We start from the raw sequence: 22,765 nt of genomic DNA, 5'->3' as shown, positions 1-22,765 counted from the left end.
AGAAGAGATTTTGACTCTTCTCTTCGGCGACCGTTGCCTTGTTCCCTATGAAAATCCCATTTGTTTGTGTTCTGTTGATTTTGGCTTCTGTATTTTCTCTGTGTGGTTTCCCTCGATGTTCCTGTGGTCCTGGCTGTTTGCAAGAGAGGTTCTGAGAACTCTGCTGCACCTTTTCTGAGGACGGGGCTTCGAGAGACCAGCTCCTAACTGGTTAGACTGCAGAGTGATCAGGCAAGAGGTGCTTGTTTGTCTTTAATACAAGGAAGCTCCAAATGTTGCTAACATATGAATCCCCTTCCCGTTTTCTAAGAGAATAACAGTGTTGCCTTCAGCATAGATACATGGTTGAGATAAATGGCTGGTTGTTGTCGTGGAAAGAGTGCTGAAGACACAGCGTGTTTCCGCCACATGTCTGCTTCCTTCAGCGCCTGGTCTTTATTTCAGTGCCATCCTCTACAAGAACCTACCGGTAGGTTACAGCTTCCTCCACTTGCTGACTTGCTCTTCTGCTCTGTCTTTTAGAAATCGATCATTTTTTGCATGTTATGCATCTTCTCCCCTCATTCAGTTGGGCTTCCTGCCCTGTACATTTTTAAAAATTCCTTTAGTATGTTAGCAGAGTTTCCATGGGAAGAAGAGATAAATCCATCTATTCAATAACAGGCTGTCTCTTTCGTCTTAGTTTAAAATGCTACTTTCATCAAACACTAAAACTGGTATGTAATTGGAAATGTTTTGAATATTCCAAGCCATTCAACTGTGCTATCTAATTATGTGCCAGTACCAGATTTCTAATTCTCATGCCTTTAAAATATATTTTCATATCTGGCAGTACAAATCCTAATCATAATTCTCTCTTTTTTGGATTTCAAATTTTTCTTGGCTGTTCTCACACTTTCTATATTAACTTTAACATCTTTTTGCATGAAATTTATAAATTAATTTGAGAGAACTCAAATTAGATTTAAATATTAGAATACTTTCTTTTTCAAACTTTTAAGTGTGAATTAAGTGGGGAGTTACATATCAGATTAATTTTAAAAGCTTAAAACATTTGTCACTCCTCCCAGTGACTTGCCCTGTGTCCCTTACCCCATTTTCTCCTCAATCTCCCTTTTGTGATATCTTACCTTCCTTTCACACAAATCCTACTTGATTACCTTAGCCTATCCTTGCCTATAAAAAGAACTCTTGCGGTTCTTTTTTCAAGACAGATCATTTTGTACTTTTAGCATCCCATGGTACATTCAGTATTTTTCTCGGATGCCACAATTCAAATGTATTGATTTTCTTGTCTTCCCTATTCATCGTCCAACTTTCACATGCATATGAGGCAATGGAAAATACCATGACTTGGGTCAGGCACAAGGATGGGAAGACTTCATCTTACATACTTTGGACATGTTGTCAGGAGAGACTCATCCCTGGAGAAGGACACCATACTTGGTAAAGTGAAAGGGCAGCAGAAAAAAATATATATATATACATATATAAGGAAGGCTTTCAATGAGAAGGATTGACAGTGGCTGCAAGAATGGGCTCAGGAATGTGAGCAATTATGAGGATGGCACAGGGCTGTGCAGTGTTTCCTTCTGTGCTCATGGGGTCACTGTGGATCAGAACCACAACCCCAGCCCATTGCTTCGCTTTCCCTCCCTTTCTCTTCTACACTTTTTAGTAACCATCAAAGTCTTTCTTTTTATGTAAATGTCTTTTCTTGAGATATAATTTAATATAGAATTTTACTTTTGCATAAGGTGTTTCATGGAATCGTTTTTCTTTAATAATGCATAATCAATTTTTCATATGCACCAAAGTTTATTTATCCATTCTTCCACTGATGGGCATTTTGGTTGCTTCTATATTCTTACTTTTATGAATAGGGCTACAATGAACATGAATGCACATATGTTTGTTCATGTTATGTTCTTCATTACTTTAGGGTCTATACCAAATAGTGTGATTTCTGGATCATGTGGTATTTCTGTCCTTAATTATTTGAGGAAGCATAATATTGCTTTCTATGGTGGTTGTACTGTTTTACAGACCCACCAGCAGTGTATGTGGGTTCCAATCTCTGTACACCTCCCCAACATTCCTTGTTTTCTGATTTTTTTAACTTTACTTTCAATTTTGGAGTGAAGTAGTATCTCACCACTGTTTTAATCTGCATCTCTCTCAGAAGACTAGTGAGGTAGTTAGTTTATTGTGCCAACCTGGCCGATAAACACATGTGGGGTTAATTGAAGGGCGGAGAGGTAAATGGCTCAGTGATACTCACCTTTCTAGTTCTCGGGTCTCTCACTTTCTGATGGTCAGACCAGGGTGCACCTGCCTTAGCCAGTTCCCTGCTTCAGCTGGCAAGGCTCACTTCCTGCAAGACATCCCCAAGGAGAAGCCACATGGACCTACCCCGATGCAGCCCTGGGTGCTTGGGCAACCGTGTGGAGATCCCTGCCAGTGCTGAGATGCTTACACACTCACCAATTCAACTTTCCTCCTGCAGTCAGCATCATAGTGTGCGTTTTGTGAGATGGAGGAGGGCTTTGTGGATTGGTGTCGGACATATGGGTTAATGTTGGACTGTGGGCTTGGGCAGCACTAGGTTGGGATGTTTTCTTGATATGCACTTAATATAAAGCTCTCTCTCTTATACATGAGTTTCTGTGGATGTGTTTCTCTAAAGTACCCAGATTATCACAACTAGTGATCCTGAACATTTCTTCATGGGTTTTTTGCCACCTGAATATCTTCTCTGATGAACTATCTATTCATGTCTTCATCCTGTAGTCTATTTGGGTTATTTGTATTCTTTTTTGTAATTGTTTAGATGAATTTATCTTTAAAAAATCTTAGAGATTAATGCCTTGTCTGATAAATTGTTGCCAACTTTCCCCCAGTTTATGAGTTCTCTTTTAATTATTTGTAGAAAGTCCCAGTGATCTATTCTGTCTTCTATTGTTTGTGTTTTTCATGATGTCTGAGAATATGTTTATGCCATGTATTGGACCCTTGTTTTGAACTGTTTTGATTACCATGGCTGAGTTTTGAAGTTGGGAAGTGTGAAGCCTTTTGCTTATTCCTCTTTAGCAGTGCTTTGCTTCTCTGGAGTCATTTTCCTTTACATATACAATTGGTGATATATATATATAAAAAGAATAATTCTGGGATCTACATTATAAATATATTGTATTTGTGGATCACTTAGGGTAGTCACATTTTCTCAATGTTAAATATTCCTATCTATGAACATGGAATATTCTTTTTTTTTTAATTTTTTTATGTGGACCATAGGTTCCCAGACTTGAAGAGAACAGCATGAAACTTTGTTTCCTGTTCCAGAAATTGTCGTGATGTTCAACACAGCTTACAAGGAGAGCACTATGGGTAAAACTCAAGTGTACAAATGATTTTCTTGTTTCAAAAAAGCTGACATGTCCATTGATGAAAAAGCTTGTCTGGTCACCCGTCAACTTTCCTAACGGTTGAAAATGTCAACAAAATTCATGCACTTGTGCTTGAAGACTGATGACAGACTGTTGAAGAGATAGGAGAGTTATCTGGGCTATCTTGGAGCTCAGTTCAGTGAATTTTGATGGAAGATTTGGGAATGAGAAGGGTAGTTGTGAAATTTGTGCTTCAGGTCCTGACTGACCAAGAAAAAAGAGCATGGTGTGGAAACATTCCATGCTTTGAAATAACAGCTTCAAAGTGACCCAGAGGTTTCTCCCCAAGGTCATTAAAGATGACAGGACATGGTGCTATTCTTAAGACCCCAAAAGCAAACATCAGTCAAGGCAGTGGAAGAAGCCCTTGTCACCTCACCCAACAAAAGCTGGTCAAGTGAAATAAAGCTCAAGCTGATGCTCACTTGTTTTCCTGATGGGAGGGGAACAGTGCATTTGGAGGTTGTTCCACCAGGTCTTCAGACTATTAATCAAGTGTTTCTATTTCTAGGTTCCGAAAAGATTGTGTAACAGTGTGCAACAAAAAGACCTGATATGCGGTAGATGGGGGACTGGTTTCAGCAATACAATGAACCTGCTCATGCAGCCATCTCAGTGTGCCAGTTTGTGGGGGGAAAACATCATGTCTATCTTGCCCTACGCACCTGACTCACCTGAGCTCACTCTGTGTGACTTCTTTTTGTTTCTGCAAATTCAGAGGGACATGAAAGGACAGCAATTTGACAACATGGGAGAGGTGAAGAAAAAAAACGAGGGAGGCGCTGTCAGCCATCCAAACAGATGAGTTTGAAAAAAGTTTCCAAGAATGGAATTGCAGATTTGACAAATGTATTATATCAGGTGTCATAGAGAGTACTTTGAAGGTGATAAGGTTGTTTAAATCTGTTTTTTATTTAAATACATAGTTTTGAAAAAAAATTCCATTAGGGGCATACCCTGCCACAAAGCTGTCATTTCACGGTGGCTTTTTTGTGGTGTTTTTGTTTTCTTTGTTCCTTATAATTTTCTTATCTGCTTGAATGGTGTCTGGTATCCCTTTCCCCTGTGTTCTGTCAAAGGAGAACATTTGCTCATCTGCCATCTCCTTGCAGGTACCTGTTTCTTCTTACCTCTATGATATAATAGGCTAAAGTTGTGATTTTTTAATTTATCTGACTTTTTCTTTTGATGTTTTAATATGTTCTTGGTGTTTATATTCTCTTATTTCTTCAACAGTGATATTGATTTTCTTTACTTTTTAAAAGGTTTTGTGTTTTCATAGGCATGAATCCTGATTTCTTTTTCTCAATAGTGTACATATTCATACAATGCAAGTGATCCAGGTAGCCTGCCTTGAGCATGTCAATTCACAAAGCAGTGGCAATAGGAAGAGCAATGTCATTTATTGAATACCAGTATCCAAGGAGGATGCTGGTGTCTTAATGGTTTATGCATTGGGTTGCTAACAGGAAGATCTGTAGTTCAAGGCCTCGAATATTTCAATTCAAGGCTTGATTTTTCCTTCTTCATTTCTTGCAGCTTGAGATGTACTGGTGTGTTCTTTCCTTTGGGTTTTATGACTCCACCTCTTATCTTATTTAAGTATAGTGCTTTTTCATCTCAAGCTTTCATTTGAAAACTTTATTCGGCCCTCTGCTTCATCACTCATTCCGTTTATTTACATATGCTACATTCAAGATCTAGTCTTAGACTCTCCTGGGAGCTTCTTTGCTCTTTCCTTTATTTCCTATTGAGTGACGTTTTGCTTTTTTTATGTAAAACACTCTTGAAGTTATATTAAAATTCACCTGGTCTTTCATGATCAGCACATCAAATCTGTCTTTAAAGGGTTCTAAATTCAGATGGGATATATTCAAGGTTGTATTTTGGCTCTTGTGGACTTTTTATTTTCTTCAACTTAACCTGCACTTGCATATGAGAAATGATGGTCTATTCACAACTATTTCCTGGCTTTGTTTTGGTTCCTGATATTGAACCTCTTTATTCTCTTTCCACAAATATAGTCAGTTTGGGTCTTGTATATTCAGTCTGCTGAAGTTTATATGTAGAGTTGCTGTTTATGTTGTTTTAAAAGGCATTTGCAGTAAGTCGTGGATCTTGAAAATTTTCTATAATGCAATCTCTAGTTTCATGTGTACATAAAACTACAGATACATAACTCTTTTATTGTGCCTTCTAGTGTTGTCATTACATGAGCTTCCATAGGTTGAAATAATTATTTATTTTGAAAGCCACTACATTTGTGGGATTTTTGTTACACAAAAACACTTAACAAACCTATACACACCACTTAATTCCCTCAAGTGGAAAAAATGCATTTCCTAGGGAAAATTGGAAAGACTATCTCTTACATACTTCGGACATGTTTTCAGGAAAGACCAGTCCATGGAGAAGGATGTCATGGTGGTAAATCAAAGGGAAAGCAAAACAGAGGAAGGCCCTCGACAAGATGGATGGACACAGTGGTTGCAACAGTGGGCTCAGGCCTAAGAACAGTTGTGAGGATGTGCAGGGCCAGGCAGGGATCCGGTCTGGTGTGCGCAGGGTCGCTGTGGGTTGGAACTGACTGGCACCCAATAACAGAGCCATGTTGTGAGTCAACCTGCCTGTCTCCATAAAGCCAATCCTATCTATATTCTGTTGTTTCTAGAATACAGATAGTGTCACCCTTTATTTTTAAAATTGATGCAAATGTCCCTCTGAGTTTTATTTTGTTTGTGTCTTTTAAACTACTGACTCTGTTATTTGACTAGGAATCTTAAAAATAGAGATGGTTCTATGCCGTCTTTCCCAACTTATATTAAATGCCTTCATATGCAATGATACCAGCTATGTAGCATAACTGTTATTCAATCCCAGACTCATCTGAGTAAAAACCTAAGAAAAGATGAAAGCAGATTCCATAAACCTAGAATAATTTTTATGTCATATGAAGACAGGGAAAATAAAGAGATAGAAACAAATCAGGGTGGACTGCCCTGAAAAGTCAGAATGGACCCTGAAGAGGCCGCACCAGTTTATTCGTCACAAATTCATTTTTAAAATGTAGCTTGTTACTCAAAATAAAGTCCCATTCAAAGAGGCTGAAAAATTTCACAGTCTCAGGAACCAGATGGGTTTTTTATTCATAAAATTCCATCACTTCAAGATAACAGTTTTAAACAAGCAAAGGTGATAAAATTCTTTATCCTGAAAAATGATATTTTTGAAGTGTTGATGTATAAACTATGGGATCACTAACAAGAGTCGATGAATGTGGACGTTATTTGTCTTCACTCTGCTAGAAGGCCCCTGATTGGTTGTAGAGTTTGAGCATTTCCTTTTCTCTGTTATTGTTAAAGCAAGGACAGATTACTGAAGCAAACTGACAACACTGGATTAAGAAATAAAAAAAGTGACGGATAGATTTACTACCTTCAGGGATTTAACATTTTCTAGACATTTTCATTTGACTTTGACATGGTAATACTTATAGTTCTCAGAGCTATAGGATAGCTCTCTATAATTTCATTTTTGCAATGAAAGTACCATTTAAAAGGGAATGAAGTATTTAAACATCTTTTTTTTAAAAAAAGGAAAACTATGATTAAGAAAGTAAGAAGGACAGGAAGAAAGTTAGTAAGAAAAAGACAGAAGGAGAGCAAAAGTTGAGGGAAAGGGAGAGATGAATAGGCAAGACAAAACAAGACAATAAGGAAGAAAGATAGATGTTTGCCAGCCAACTCAATCTAATCTGATGACAACTACATTTGCCAATTACAAGAGGTTACTCCAGAAATAAGTGTCTGCAAATGTTATTTTATTAAATCTGCTGCTGCTTTTATAAATAGAAGTAGTATAAAGTGGAAGTCTGAAATCTTTAATATAGTGATGCTTAAATAGGAGCAGTGAAAATTGGAATGTAAGATAGTGTAGCTGACTATTATAACTTGTAATCATCATATGATTAAAACAACAACAACAAACTTGATTCCAATCACATTGAAGCTCTTGGAGCCCTGATGACATAGTGTGCTATAAGTTGGGCTTCTTACCACAAAAGTCAGTAGTTCAAAACCACCAGCTGCTGCTTAGGAGAAAGATAAGAATTTCTACTCTCATACAGATTTACCATCTCAGAATCTCATCTACCCTGTCCTATAGATTCACTATGATTTGGGTTCCATAGAGTAATATACAAAATTTTAATACCAATGGACAGTTGGTCAATTGTGTCTTTGTAATATTAGTCATCTATTATCTCAAGGAATTATAGAGTATTTATTTTCTTTTTTTAGATCCAAAAATATAAAAGCAGACTATGGAGGCTTCTGTATAAAGGTTCTTCTATGGTGGGAATAACAGCAAATGAAGGATAAAATTAAATTCTTTCTCTTAGGCCATTTTCTTTGTCTAATGTCTGGCTCTCTATTATTGGTCTCTCGTTCCCTTTTAGAGTTTCCAGTTCTAGGAGATAAGAATTATTGCTGAATGCAATCTTTGATGAAAAGGTGGGAACAAGGAAAAACATCGTGCTCCAGGGCAGGCTCCTGGGTCGCCTTAAGGTTTCACTGTGCTTTCTTTTGTTCTCCTATTCACACTCCTGATTTTCACCTTAGTGCCTGATCCAGAAAATTCTGGGTTTTAGCTTTCCTCTATATTTATACACAAGCAGATTTCATTCTGTAAATATCATGTCACCCCCACCTTTAATCACCCCCATTGCCATCAGGATAAAATAACTCCTTGGAGCCAGCTGCCTCTGATAGTTTTAGTACACAAGCCCCAACCTACCTTCCCAGTCTCGTTTCGCCAGTCTCTTCCCCTTCGCATTGATGCAGTGGCTGCACCAAGGGACTCACACAAAACAAGTGTGAGGATGGGAAAGGCCAGGTAATACGCCATTCTCTTGCACAGAGGGTTGTTATGAATCAAAGTTAACTTGACAGCATCAAACAATACAGCAATGTGTTCAAAGTGAGTAAATTGGACCATGCTTTATGGCTGATGTTGGAAAGTAGGTCGCCAGGTCTTTCTGAGTCTGTCTTATTCTAAAAGCTCCACAGAAACCCGTCTACTAGGAGTAACCCAGTTGGTATTTGAAATACAGGTGGCATCGTCTCTTGCATCACAACAATAGGAAGAATGCCACAGTCCTACAAGATAACAGATAGAAGTGCAAATGTAGTCATGTGCGTCATTGAACTACACGCACCTGGGTGGCTTCATATTCAACCAAACAATAGACAGGCACGTAAGGTGATCCGTAACTCCAGAGTTATGGATTTCTAAGGGCAACCAGCCAAGCTAGATCCCGAGGGAGCATTTAACGAAGAAGGAGGCTCAGAAGGTAGGAAGGGATAGAAAGAAAGGGTGAACGGGAATGGTAAACACAGGAAGAAATAGGAAGAGTCCCATTAAATTGTGAGGATTGCAAGCACTATCGGTAATTAAAATGTGCATGAACTGCTGAATATAAAACCAATTTTTACATTTTAAAAAAAGAATTTTAACAATTTGACAGCCCCGCACAGAAGGGACACAAGGAAGAGAAGAGCCGGCTAGTGTGCAGTATCACACCAACGAAGCACACAAGATCCTCGAGTTCGTGAATGCTTCCTTCCCCCCCAATATCATTACTCTAGTTCTACCTTACAAATCTGGCTAGACCAGCACATGTGCACTGGCACAGGTAAGAACTCTTGACACTCAGAATCCAGGACATCTAACCCCCTCAGGAACAATAATGGCAGTAGCGAGACCATGAGGGTAGGGTAATGTGGGGGTGGGGAACCAATAGCAAAGACTGACGTGTAACCCACCCACTCCTGTCAGCCACCAGGGTGACAACAGAAATAGGGATGAAGGGAGATAGTAGATGGTGTAAGATATGACATTTATCATTTATCAAGGGTTCATGAGGGTGAGAGGGTGGAGGAGGGAGGGGGGAAGAGGAGCTGATACCAAGGGATCTAGAAGAAAAAAATTGTTTTGAAAAGGATGATGGCAATATATGCACAAATGTACTTGATACAGTGGATGTTTAGATTGTCATAAAAGCTGTTAGGGCCCCTGATAAAATTTTTTATTAAAAATTTTTAAGAGAATTGTGAAGTGCATAGATAAGAGAGTGTCAAAATGCTAATGGAAAATTCCATTATCTTTTAATTCTCTTTTTCTATAAATGTTGGAATCCCCACTTTAAGAAATAAAAGCATATTTATTCTAAGGAGAAAAAAATTTACTTTGTAAATGTTCACCCAAATCACAAGTCTTTTTTAATCCATCCTAGGTTAAAGATTAGACAAGGGTTTATTAGATAATATTTATAGTTGCTAGATATGACTGTAACAAAATTTTCAGCTCCTAGTTCTTGGGATAGTGCATGAATGACTTTCTTCCTTTAGCTTACCATCCACAGGTTATTTGGCTTATTATGACAATCCTGATTTTGCTTAATTACCTCTCTCGAAAGTTTCGTCAAGGTAGGAATTGTGTCGGAAACAAATCTATCTGAGCATTTGGAACAGTAGCTAGTGCATTATGTTAAATAAATGCGTATGGCTTTAGTGCCACATCCTGTCATCCAATGTCTTAGTCATCCACTACATACTGTGACGGTGTTTGAATAAAATCTTGGGGTGAAGGTTTGCAGGGTGAGTTATGGGGTTGAGGAAAAGTAGTGCTTTGTAGCAGTTGATCCTCCAGCTACTCTCAGCCCCCCACCTAGGCTATCCATCCACTGCTAACAGTATAAAAAACGTTTGCATTACCCGGATATCAGCAAAGCTGCCAATTGCTACTGAATCAGTTCCCACTCGTGGTGACTCCTTGTCTGTCACAGTAGGAAGGTGATCCATAAGCTTTCACAGGCCAACTTATTGGACATAGTTTGCCAAGCCTTTTTTTCCAGTATACCTCTGGATAGACTCAAACCTCCAACCTTTCAGGTAGCAACCTAGTGTGCTAACTCTTGACAACAACCAAGAACTCCAAATTTGAGTAAATAACTAACCAATCTGCCATTTTAGATCATGAAAGTGAGAAGGACTGCAAGTGTTTGGGCATTCTAATACCTCAAGTGGATCTGATTCTAGCAAATAAACCGAGATCAAATTCTTTCTACTCGGTGAGATTATCTTTTGGAAATTACTTCTTGGGGGTGTGCTGTGGCCCTCCCTCTGGCTGCCTTTCATCGTCCTGTCTTTAATTGGCAGAGTCACATTCCTGTGCATCGTGTCCTTAAGCTGCCACATGGTTTCTAGCACTAATGTGATCTGCAATTAAACTTCTGAGATCTTTATAAGTTGAGATAATAAATTTAACTCCTATTAAGGGTAATTATGGAACAGCTTTGATGTGGAATTATAAAATACGGACACATTTCCTGAGTTAATAATGTGGATAGTTCACATCTAAAAATACTGTAGAGGCATAATTCAATATAAATATCTAGTTAATTGAATCAAGATCATCTTTTCAGTGATAGTAAATAGGATACTGCTTATAGAGAGTCTGTGGACACAAAAATGAATCACTTTTCGTCTACCATTACCACAAAATCGTTCTTTAATAATTTTAACTCAGATTTTACACTTGTACAAGACCACCCAACCCTACACTGGTGGTCTTGCAGTCTCCCAACTTCCTCTCCAACTCTCCCTCCATACTTGACTTCCTATCAACATGGGCTGCTTCACATTCTTCAAAAACATTTCATTCCTATGAACTTTAATTCAAGTCGTTCTTGGGAGTGATTGCCGATTCTTCCTCTGCTCGTCAACCCATTTCTGTGCCTGCTGAATTCTTACAATGTGTAAACCTGTCATAGCATAGCTCGAATATAAACTGCAGGCATTTGTCGCTGTCCTCTCAGGTTGAGTTCCCACGGGACCAGATGGGATTCAGTTTTCCAGAACAATCTCATTGTGTTATACCTGCTAGCATTTGTGTTGGATCCCTATCTCATCCCACATACCAAATTGTCTTGTTAGATTATAAGCGAAGTGCCAGATCGTACAAATGATGAATGCACAGAGTTGCTAACAAAAAAAAGGGGGGGGATTAAAATCCACTGAGAGGCACCTCTAAGGAAAAGTCTGACTCTCTACTTCCAAAGAATCAGCTACTGAAAAACTCATGAAGCACAGTTCTACTTTGAAACACATGAAGTCTCTATGAATCAGAATCAACTTGATAAACTGATGAGCTACTCAGGCATGGGTCCAGACTTACCATCTCCTCATTCCTGGACAGTCTATTAACATAGCTCTGTCAATATTTAAAGGATAGGAATGCATTTGATAGAGGCCAGTCCTTGCAATGACTTTTCTTAATTTAATAAGAAGAGTTATAAAAAACATTGATAAAATGGGGGTGGTTCCGGACTGTTCCATTGGATATGAGTTCACCATGAGTCTCCACGAGTCCTAACAAGACTGGCCAGTCCCTAACAATATCAGGAAAGCACACTCCTTCACATTCACCTCAGGCTAGATGCATGAAAAAAGCTAAGCAAAGGAAGGCTCCGACCAGAGAGAGCCCTGTGCCTAGGGAGCACTCTTAACATCTGCTGCTCAGACATCTTCTGATTGCACCTCTAACCACATAAAACAGGAATTTAATGAGAAGAGGAAGCTGGAATAAATGAAAGAAGCCTCCACATTTTAATGACTTAATACTTTTATTTCAGAATCCATAAACAACTCCTACCATCTGGCCTCATTTCATTTTTTATCACACCGGAGGGAATCTCAACCTACTACAAGATGAAAAATTAAAGAAAAAAAAAGAAATCAAACTCCTCCCTTGTCCCCAACCCCTGCTTCCAGCTGGGAGCCCAATTTTACAAAGCAAATCTTCTCCATTATTCTCACAGAGAGAGAACTCTGGCATGATGAAAAAGAATCCAAAGTGAGACAGTCACAAAAGGTGTTTTGTTTCCTTCAACTCAGTGTAATTTATACAGCTGTGTAGAAGAGCAAAGCTCTTCTTTGGAAGCCAATCTGAGCCCCCTTCAGGGATTTGTGGGCCTTGGCACCAGTCCTCTCAGAGCTCTCTCAAAAGACTTCACCTCACTCCACCTGTACAGGATCCATTCAACAGCCAGAAGAAGAATGGGGGGCCGGAGGGGTGGGCGCTGAATCAAGAGAAGCAGATTAGCTAGAAAACAAGGAAGTTCATGCTATATGCTTTGCAGAACCCAGCTCAATTTACAAATAGCTTTTTAAATACATGAACAATATACAAATCACAAGTTTAATGGAAAAACTTGTCTCGGGTTTTATAAAGTCCAGCCCTTTATTCTTGGCTCCGACACAGATAAGAATTTCCACACAGTGCTGACTCTTACCCAGGGGTTAATTGAACGCATGTTTTCATGTTTAAAAAGACAAAAAGAAGAGTCCCGTCCATGGAGTGAGTGAATGACTAGACCAAAAATGTGTTCCCATCATTATTGCTTGTCTTCAACTGAATGCATTTGACGTCAAAGTGTAAATTTTGGAGTCCAAGACTGTTGTTCCTGTAGCTCCTTTTTCTGTCTGTCTTTAATTTATCACTGTCTTTCTCTACCACCACCCCCAAATCAATTCATTTACGGATTAAAGAGGTACCCTTATAGATTTCCCAGCCATCTGCCTGCACACTACCCTCCATAGAGAGGACTGCTTGGTAGGGAAATATCAAAAACAGCTAACCCGCCTGACTGGAAGAGATCCCTGTTTGTACCCATTCCAATAAGAGGTGATCCAACAGACTGCTTAAATTATGGAATGATATCGTTCATATCACATGCAAATAAAATTGCTGAAGTTAATTGAACAAGAGTTGCCAATATATTGCCAGAGGTTCAGGTCAGATTCAGAAGAGGATGTGGAACAAGGAATATTATTGTTGCTGTTAGGTGGATCTTGGCTGAAAGCAGAGAATATTAGAAAGATGTTTACTTTTGTTTTAATTAACTATGCCATGGCATTCAACTGTGTGAATCATCACAAACTATGGGTAACCTTGAGAAGAATGGGAATTCCAGACCACTTTGTTGTGCTTAAGAGGAATGTGTACACGGATCAAGGGAGCTGTGCAGATGGAACAAGGGACTGCTGCATGATTTAAAATCAGGAAAGGTGTACTACAGGGTTGTATCCTCTCACCATACTTCCTCAAACTGCTGAGCAAATAATCACCGAATCTGGATTATATGAAGAAGAATATGGTCTCAGGATTAAAAGGAGGTTTGTTAACAATCTGTGATATGAAGATGATACAACCTTGTTTGCTGCAAGTGAGGAGGAATTGAAGCACTTGCTGAGAAGGATCAAGAATCGCAGCCTTTGATATAGATTATAACTCAATGTAAAGAAGACCAAAATCCTCACAACTGGACCCATAGGTAACATCATGGTAAATGGAGATACGGTGGAGGTGGTCAAGGATTTTGACTTGCTTGGATCCACAGTCAATTCTCATGAAGGCAGCAGTCAAAGGATCCAAAGATGAGTTGCATTAGATATGTCTGCTGCGCAAGACTTATTTAAAGTGTGGAAAGGTGTTACTTTGAATACTAAGGTGTGCCTGGCCCAAGCCAGGATATTTTCAATTGTTTCATATGCATATGGGTCTATTGTCAGGAGAGACCAGGCCCCGGAGAAGGACATCATGTTTGGTTGAGAGGAGAGGCAGTGAAAAAGAACAAGGCCCTCAAGGAGGTGGATGGACACAGTGGCTGCAACATTGGACTCAAGCATAGGGACAATTGTGAAGATGACACAGGACTGGGCAGTGCTTCCTTCTATTGTGTCCTAAGGTCACTGTGAGTTGCAACCAACAATAGCAACAACAACATGCATGAATACTAGAGGCCAGGTGGAAAATTAAGCCCTCTCTCTATATTAACTCATTTAACCCTCAAAGTTGCCCTGTTACATGTATATTATTGTTATTATCTATAGTTATACAGGAGGAACCTGAGCTTCACAAGTATTACATTGACATGATAGCCAGTAAGTGCGATGCCCAGCTTTGGAACCAACTGATGTTCTTTTAGATATGGTACCTTTAACTCTCATACATTGTGTTAGAAAGGGCACAAGCTTTAGAGACATCAAGGCCGACCTAGTCCTTCCAGAGCTCTATGACATCAAGAAAATTGCTTCATTTCTCTGAGAAGTAGGGTTCTCAACGGTAAATATATATAACAATAAGACTGTCTCACTGTAGTGTTATTTGAAACTTTAGAAATCATTAAGCACAGACTGAACTCTAAAGGGAATCTCGTTGCAGTTAGGCTTTTGTTTTCGCTATTATTAGCAATATAAATCATCGGTAATAGTAAAGGGCCAACACCATTCCAGTAACTTGCTGACAGTGTGAAATATATGATAAGAAGGCTTTTCTCACGGGCCTGCCCCTGAAAAGCTAGTGAATTTTGATAATATATAGGTCAAATTACCCTTTTCTTTGTTCCAAGTACATTCCCATCTTCTTCTCTAAAGGCTAAAATAAAAGCTGCAATATCAGCAGAGACTGCTTTCTTCTGGAATGTTTTACTTGAGCTTTGTGGGATGTACTATTCTCTGAGAATTCCGTTTCCTTTCCCTTTCGAAGGTGTGAAGGTGATAGGATAGTTTCAGTCATTGCAAGGACTGAAGTTTTTTGTTTTTTTTTGCTTGCGTCCTGTACATGAAAATTAAATTTAATTATTTCTCCAATACGTCAAAGGCACTCGTTAAGTTAGGCTGGTTTATGTTGAGCAGAAAGTGCGAACAAAAGTTAAGTTAGCAATACTTTGTTTCCGCAAATCTTCTTGAACTCTGAGGAAGAAATACTATGTGTGGCAATACATATGGGAAACCCACTGTGCTGATGAAGAATTTCCATGGGAAGTGGGACATTTGTGAAATGCACTGCACTTACTAGTGCCTCCTCATAGTAAGCCCTTCTCAAAAAGGTTATGGAATATGAAGCTTTGAACCTAGGAGGCAGCCCCCAGGAAGTTCTGACAGCATTATAGAACGCACAGGGATTTACAAAATGTATCAAGTTTATCGAATTTGATAGGATGCTTTTAGAATGAAAAAAAATGCTAACAGGTAAAAACATGGTCATTATGTGCATCTGAGCTTCTCAGAAATATTGCCTACCATGCCAGAAATCATATGTTCACACTATAAGTTGCTTAAACCTAAGACATTTAGGCAAAACATGTAACTGAGGAGTGACAAAAAGAGGATATGGGAGCAGAATATTTGCCTAGTTGCTGAATCCACATAGACTTCGTCGTTAACTGGCTCTGAATTCAATCCTTGGTTCTACTGTTTACAGTGGACGCTAGTACGGCTCTTGTTAGATGCTGTTGAATTTAGTCTGAGTTGTGGTATAATGTTATGTGTAACAGAATAAAACATCCCCCATCGCCACCCATATTCATGATTATTGCTAAGTGTGTGTCCATTATGCGGTGCCATTGTGTCAATTCAGTCCTTTGAGGGTTCCCCACACTTTTCCACTTTACCAAACATGATGTCCTTCCGTCTCCAGGGGCCAGTCCCTTCTGCTGATGTGTCAAAGCAAGTGAGTCTAAGATTCGTGCAATGTTCCAATAGCCCTGGCTAATTGTAGATGTTGATACCAGTCTTTTCTTCTGAATTTCTCTTACCTCTGTGACCCTCCATCTATGATTTTTTTAAATAAAAGGGTAATTTATATGTGTGTGTGTGTATATATATATATAATTTGCCTTTGGACATCTATTACACTTACCCATTCCTTGATGTCATTTTAACAAGAAAGAACTTCCAATAAACAGCATGTCCAAGTCTTGATATCAAGAGTAATTACATGCCTTGTCAATCACTATCTCTCACGTCTTGCCACTACTGCTCCTACTTCAAGTGCACAACTTTGCAGAGACCAAAAATAGACTAAGCCATGTCACTAGAGTTTGAAGATAAAATTACAAAGTGCCAAAAGGAGGTGACAGGTTATAAACGAGTTTCATTTTATTCACATCTCAGGACAAAAGGGAATTCTGATTACAACTCAAGGAGTTCTGTTCACATCCTCTCAAAACCAAATATTTGGTGGAATTCAGACTTAAGCACACATGTGTAATAACACACAACTTTAATTTGTTCATATTTCTGCCACATAGCCTCTTTCAAGAACAAAAGTGACATTTTATAAACACGATATACAGAAGGATTGTCATATCATTACTATTGCTCATGTTAGAAAAACAACTTTTAGGTCAAAGTTGTGTCATATGTTTAGATATGATACTAAACATGCATGCATAAAATTTTGATTCCCTGTACTTTCCACAACACTTGAATGTAAACATTTTAAGAGCCTCAGTCAAAAGAAAAATCAAAAACACAATTTCATACTCTTACTCCATTGCTGTACTATCACACACAACTCAGCCAAAGACCCCTGCCATCAAGTTGATGCTGACTCACAGTAACCCAAGGGAAGGCTTCTGAGCCACAAATCCTTACAAGGGGAAAGAATTACCCCTTTCTCTGAGGAGAAGCTGGCGGGTTTTCATTAGGTGATCTGTGGAACATCTACCTGCCATCACCACCAGGGCTCCTGCACACACATCAGCAGGTGCCAAAGATTCTCAGTATTCTTACTGACCCATCTGCGTGTCTGTGTGGCTTTTTAAATGTTTATTTATTTTATGCACATTTATTACAGAGCCTAGAATTATAAGACTGAGCGTCAAGTAACGATAACCCCCCGGGATTGAACCTTGGCCTGCACCCCTCATTCTCCAGCTGCAAGGACATAGTGTTAAGGAGTCAAGTGATTTTCTCAAGGTCACAAAGCTGGCCAATCAGATTTGGCACCAGCGCTTAGAGTTCAATACTACAGTTTGTCCACTTTATTGACACAAAGTACCACAAAATTGATATTCACGTTTTCAATGTATTAAATTAGCAACAACTGCCATTGAACATAATTCTTGCACCTATTTAAGAAATTTGAGAGAGGTGGAAGATTCTGACTGGGAAATAATGACTTTTTCTGGACACCTCTGCGACCAACCACTCACTATGTTATGTGATACGTGGAAGCTCAATTTGACGCATATTTATAACAGATAAGCTATTTAGTCTTTCATTTTGCGGAGGTTTGCTTTACGTCTGCTGGGCTACTTCTCTAGCTAAACCATCAGTTGAGCCTTTTAATTAAAAATGACACAGAAATCCCGATGCCACGGAAACCTTATTGCCGTTGCATCCAACCCATGACAACACCACGCGTTACAGAAAGATTTACTCCCTAGATTTCTTTAAGCTAATCTCTGCAGAAGAAGCTCTTCTGGGACAGTGGCTGCTAATCGACAGGCCAAATTCACCAGTTGCTCTGTGGAAGGAAGATGAGGCGGGCTGCTACTGTTACAATAATAGCCCACAGAAACCCAGTGGGACAGTTCTAGTCTGTGTGTCAGGTCACCGTGAGTCATAAATGACTCAATGGCAGTGGGTTAGACTTGCAGACATATATGGGCAGGCTGTTCTTCATAGCACCACTAGATCAATTCAAACTCTCAACCTTTTTACTGACATTCAGTTTGCACAGCCCAGGGATATTGAAGATAGAAGAGGTAAGACTCTCAAAGAGATACGCAAAGGATTTCCCTTTTGTTACTCTGCATTAAATATCATGCAAACAGTACTGAGATATTTTCCATAGCGGTTACAATCCCCCGCCTCGCCTTGCACACACACACAAAATTCCCTTGCTAGTCTAAACAGTCCTGGATCTCCAATTTATAATAGTTTTTGTGTAGTGAGCACAAAAGTATTTGGCCTGAAATATCCAGACAAGCTCAGCACCTCCATATAAAATTGCAAGACAATTCTAAGAAAGGAGTGGGGTACTTGGTCCTTTTAATACTCTGAGTTCTTGTGGCATCTAATAACTATTGGCACCTTATTTGAGAGATAAAGACTGATGGTTAATTTTATAGATCAACCTGGTTACTACGTTATGGTGACCAGTGGTTTGCTCAAACTCTAGCCTAGATATTACCAAGAAGTATTTACATGTGATTAAATCAAGTGGCCTTAATTAAAATAGATCACCTTCCATCATGTGGGGCGGTGATACTAGCAGTCAAGAAGGCCCATCCGTTTGAAGGCCTGAAGAGCAAAGGGAAAGTTTTTCCATAGGTTGTACTCTGTCTCCAGACTATGAATGGACACACTCGGCCACTCTTCCCATGTCCTGTTGCCTGAACACTGATTTTGATACAAAAGACTATATAAGTTTGTGGAATTATAAAGAGACCTTTCCCCAGCTTTGTCTCCCCCAAAGACATGCCAAACATTAGAGACTTCTTGCCAGTGTGTGGTGGGAAGTCAGGTGTTTAGAGATATCCTTCCTGAAGGCAGTCAGTTGCCAGACTACTGTCTGGTCCCACCATAGGTAGGCTGTGCTCCCTGCTGTTAAGGACAATGGGCTACTTCTGCCTAAAGGCTTGCAGTCATCCATTTGGTTCCTGTAGGTGGAGTTCACACCCTACTGGTAATGGCCTCTGTAGTGAGCCAGAGAGCAGGTCAAACCAGCTCAGTGACATCCAAAATTAAGCTGCCATCCTGAATCTGAGGTCCGCCCATCTTGTTACATGTATACCCCCAATCCCTACTCTTCCTATTGCGTGTATACCCCTAGATCATCGCCCCCATCCCATTACTATATTACATATAGCACAACCCTTTCCTGTGACGTATGTCCTCACCTATAATTATGGGCTTGCATGTCCCAGAGAATATAAAAGCCTTGGTTATCAATAAAGATAGCTCTCTCTCCATGTGGAGCACCAAGTGAGGCTGGGGTGAGCATGCTACCATGAAATGTGTCTGACTCCATTATTTCAATCTCTCTTCTATCTCGCATGTTCTCTATGACTTTCCTATAATCTTTACTTATAATTGCTGTACAACTGCACCTACCGGACCCATGATGATGTGTCAGAGCGGGTACCCTGACATAAGTTTCCAGCTTGTCTCCTCACATTTGAATTTTGAATTTGTCAGCCCCTTCTGCTAATCCCATGAGACATATTGTTTAAAACATAAATTAACCTTCCTTCTTTCTCTGAATATATTGTTGCTGTTAGGTGCTGCCAAGTCAGTTTGGACTCATAACAATCCTATGTACAGCAGAATGAAGTAGTGCCTAGTCATACACCGTCATCACAATCTTAAATAGGTTTGAGCCCATTATTGAAGCCACTCTATCACCCCTTTCCAGATGAGGCTCTTGGAAAACTACTTCTGTTGAGATAGCTGCCTCAGAAATACAATTCGGCAGTTCTAGTCGGTTCTGTGCATCAGTTCCTCCTGAGAAGATGGTCAAAGTATAGGATACAAAGTCTAACCACCCTTGCTCCTAAAGAGTCTTCTGGCTATACTTTGTCCAAGTCAGATTTGTTCCTGCTTTTGGCAGTCTGTGATATTCTTCAGCAGTCATTAATCTTTTCTAACACCATGACTTGCCGTCATTAATTCTCCTTTGGTCTTCTGTATTCGTTGTCTAGCTTTCACGTGAGGCAAATTAAAATACCATGGGTTGAGGCAAGAGTACCTTAATACTCCACACCTTAGACAGGTCTCTTACAGTAGATTTACCCAAAGCAATACATCATTTGATTTCTGTAAGTATTGATTGTGGATCCAGGTTAAACAAAATCTTTGCCAATGTCAATGTTTTCTCCATTTATCATAATGTTGCTTATTGGTCAAGTTGTCAGGGTTTTTGTTTCTGTTGGGGTGTTATCCATACTGAAGGCTATATTCTTTGATCTTCATCAGAGAATATATGAGCAATACTTGCAAGAGCCAGAGTGTAGTTGGTTTTGAGCTGGTTATGAGTGCAGTTGGCTATCAGTTGCACGGCCTACCATAAAGTCAGCAGCTCAAACTCACCTGGTGCAGGCTCCTGCTTTAGAAAGACGGGGCTTTCTGCTCTAAGAAACCTTGAAAACCCACAGGGGCAGTTCCACTCTGCTCTGGGTGGGCTCTGAGTTGGAATCATCTAGGTGGCAATGATATAAGGTTTAGGGTTTACTGGCAATATTCAGAACCTATATACTGTTGTCTCAAAGAATTCTGGTTTTCATAATTTTTCAGGAAAAAATATATACAGGAGCCATGGTGGATTATTTGTTGGGCTGCTAACCACAAGGTCAGGATTTGAAACCCTTCCGGTGCTACTCAGGAAAAATATAAGGCTTTCTGCTCCCATAAATGTCTACAGTCTGAGAAATCCACAGGAACAACTCTGTTTTGTCTCATGAGGTGCCGATGGTTCAGGATCAACTCAAGGTCAGTGAAATTGTTTGGGTTGGACTTTATATCTATTGTAATATATTTGATTATATAAGTATATTTTTACTGGTTCTGTTTCTCTAGAGAACCTCAAGAGATACGTTTCTCTGATGTATTTGCACACACATACATGTACTTATGTGTCTCACTCAAGTAAGTAAGCAGGATTTCTAAATGAGGCTTTGAGCAGAGGTCTCTGGCTGTTTTATAGCTTCTTCCCTCATTGCATATGTGCTGTCATTCTTTTGGTAAAAGCACCTACTTGATACTACTTTGCTTCAGAAAAGTAAATTATGACTTCAATCTGGTTATTCCATCTTCTTCCAATGAAAAGAAAAAATCATGATATAGGAGTTCCTCATCCCCGTGGAGAGAATATTTCCAATGGTCTTCTGTAACAGAAAAATGATAATACATACCCAGCTAGTGTTTATGCAAATTTAATGTGTATTTTTCTTTTGATTTTGCATTATTTTAGTCTTATTTATCATACTTTTTCTCAAGCTTTGACTTGTTCATTATTTACTCATTTATAGCTTAATATGTTCCAGGCATCTTTTAGGCATTTTAGGCATATTAAGATGAAGACATATGGCTCCTGTCTTCAAGTAGTTCATTGTCTTGTAAAGAAGGTGGCAGGTTGATAAACAAATATTTGTCTTCGTATCCCTAGTGTAAAGAACCAGAACTCCAGAAGGCCTACAGCATCAGCCCTTCTCACATCATTAATTCTCTGTGTTATATTTCTCTTCTGGTCCATTGAGGAGCTCATCTTGTTGGATAGCAGTTTTTCTCTTTTAAATGTTCTCTTTAGGAATTATCTATCATGATGTTTGGAAGGTGTAGAACGTCTCACTTTGAACTTGAAATCCAAACTAACTGAGATATTTTCTCTGGTTTTAAATATTTTATATATTGTGTAAATCAGGAGTTAATTCAAAATTTGAGAAAAAAATAATATAATTGGTTCTCAAAGCAGTTGGTAAAGAAAATAATGTTAAACTGTTTACTACAGAAATTCTTACAAAAACTCAACTAGTATAATGTGTCCTTCCATCCCCATCACAGAACTGTGGCAATTGTTACTAGTCTGATCTTCTGCCTTTATCTAAGTCCACTTCAACACTGTATTATTTTCCAATGGAGAGGATTTACTGGAGTATTTTAAAGCAAATCCCAGCCATCATATCCTTTTCTCCATAAGTATTTCATACCTTTAAGAGAAATAGGGATCTTGAAAGCACCCAAGCATGTACAGACATAATAACATTACCCTGCCCACCGCAATTCATAATAATTCCTTTATATCACATTAATATCTTGGCTATAATTAGTTTTTTGAATTGTTTACAACACCTGACTTTTCGCACATTGCCACACATTGCAGTAGGTTCGTCTTTCTTCTCCAGCCCATGTAATGCATGTCAATGCGCTCTCCTTTCCTTCGGCATTCTTTATTCAGAGCAGTAGGTTCAATCACCCACCTGTAGCATTTGGCTTCTTGTATTTCTGTAGTATCATTTTCATACTCTTCTGTCTCCTTTTTATCCCTTTTAAACTTGTATTTAGACATGCAGGCTAATTACATCGAGTTCCTTTCTGGGATGTTCTATATGTCGTGCTGTATAATTCCGATTGCCTTATATTTGTGGCACATAATATATATATTTGTTCTACTTTAGGTGACATTAGATTAATTAGAGGAATCCGGTGGCATCTGTGCAGATACAGTCATTATAATTTTCCATTAGCCATTCACCTGATAGTTTAAGCCATCGCTGTTGATTGTCACCTGGATCTGTTATTTCATTGGGTGTTGCAATATGATAACTTTCTAATTCTCTCATTTGTCCTACATTTATTAGCTGTGATTCTTCAATTAAAGAAGAATTTTCCTTTGGCAACTCTCTGATTATCCTGAAATATAATTCAGAGAGAATTATCAATCATCCATTATCAATGTATCAATTGTCAGAA

At 39.0% G+C, this 22,765-nt stretch overlaps 1 pseudogene; it reads right to left on the bottom strand.

The window, feature by feature from the left end:
* Nucleotides 1-22,361, bottom strand: part of LOC142454661 (bifunctional phosphoribosylaminoimidazole carboxylase/phosphoribosylaminoimidazole succinocarboxamide synthetase pseudogene) — a 78,173-nt pseudogene extending 55,812 nt beyond the window's left edge.
* Between the last annotated feature and the right edge of the window lie 404 nt (nt 22,362-22,765).

This window comes from Tenrec ecaudatus, chromosome 8 (assembly GCF_050624435.1).
Source record: "Tenrec ecaudatus isolate mTenEca1 chromosome 8, mTenEca1.hap1, whole genome shotgun sequence".
NCBI classification, from domain to species: Eukaryota; Metazoa; Chordata; class Mammalia; order Afrosoricida; family Tenrecidae; genus Tenrec; species Tenrec ecaudatus.
This window is presented reverse-complemented; position numbering and strand designations above follow the sequence as displayed.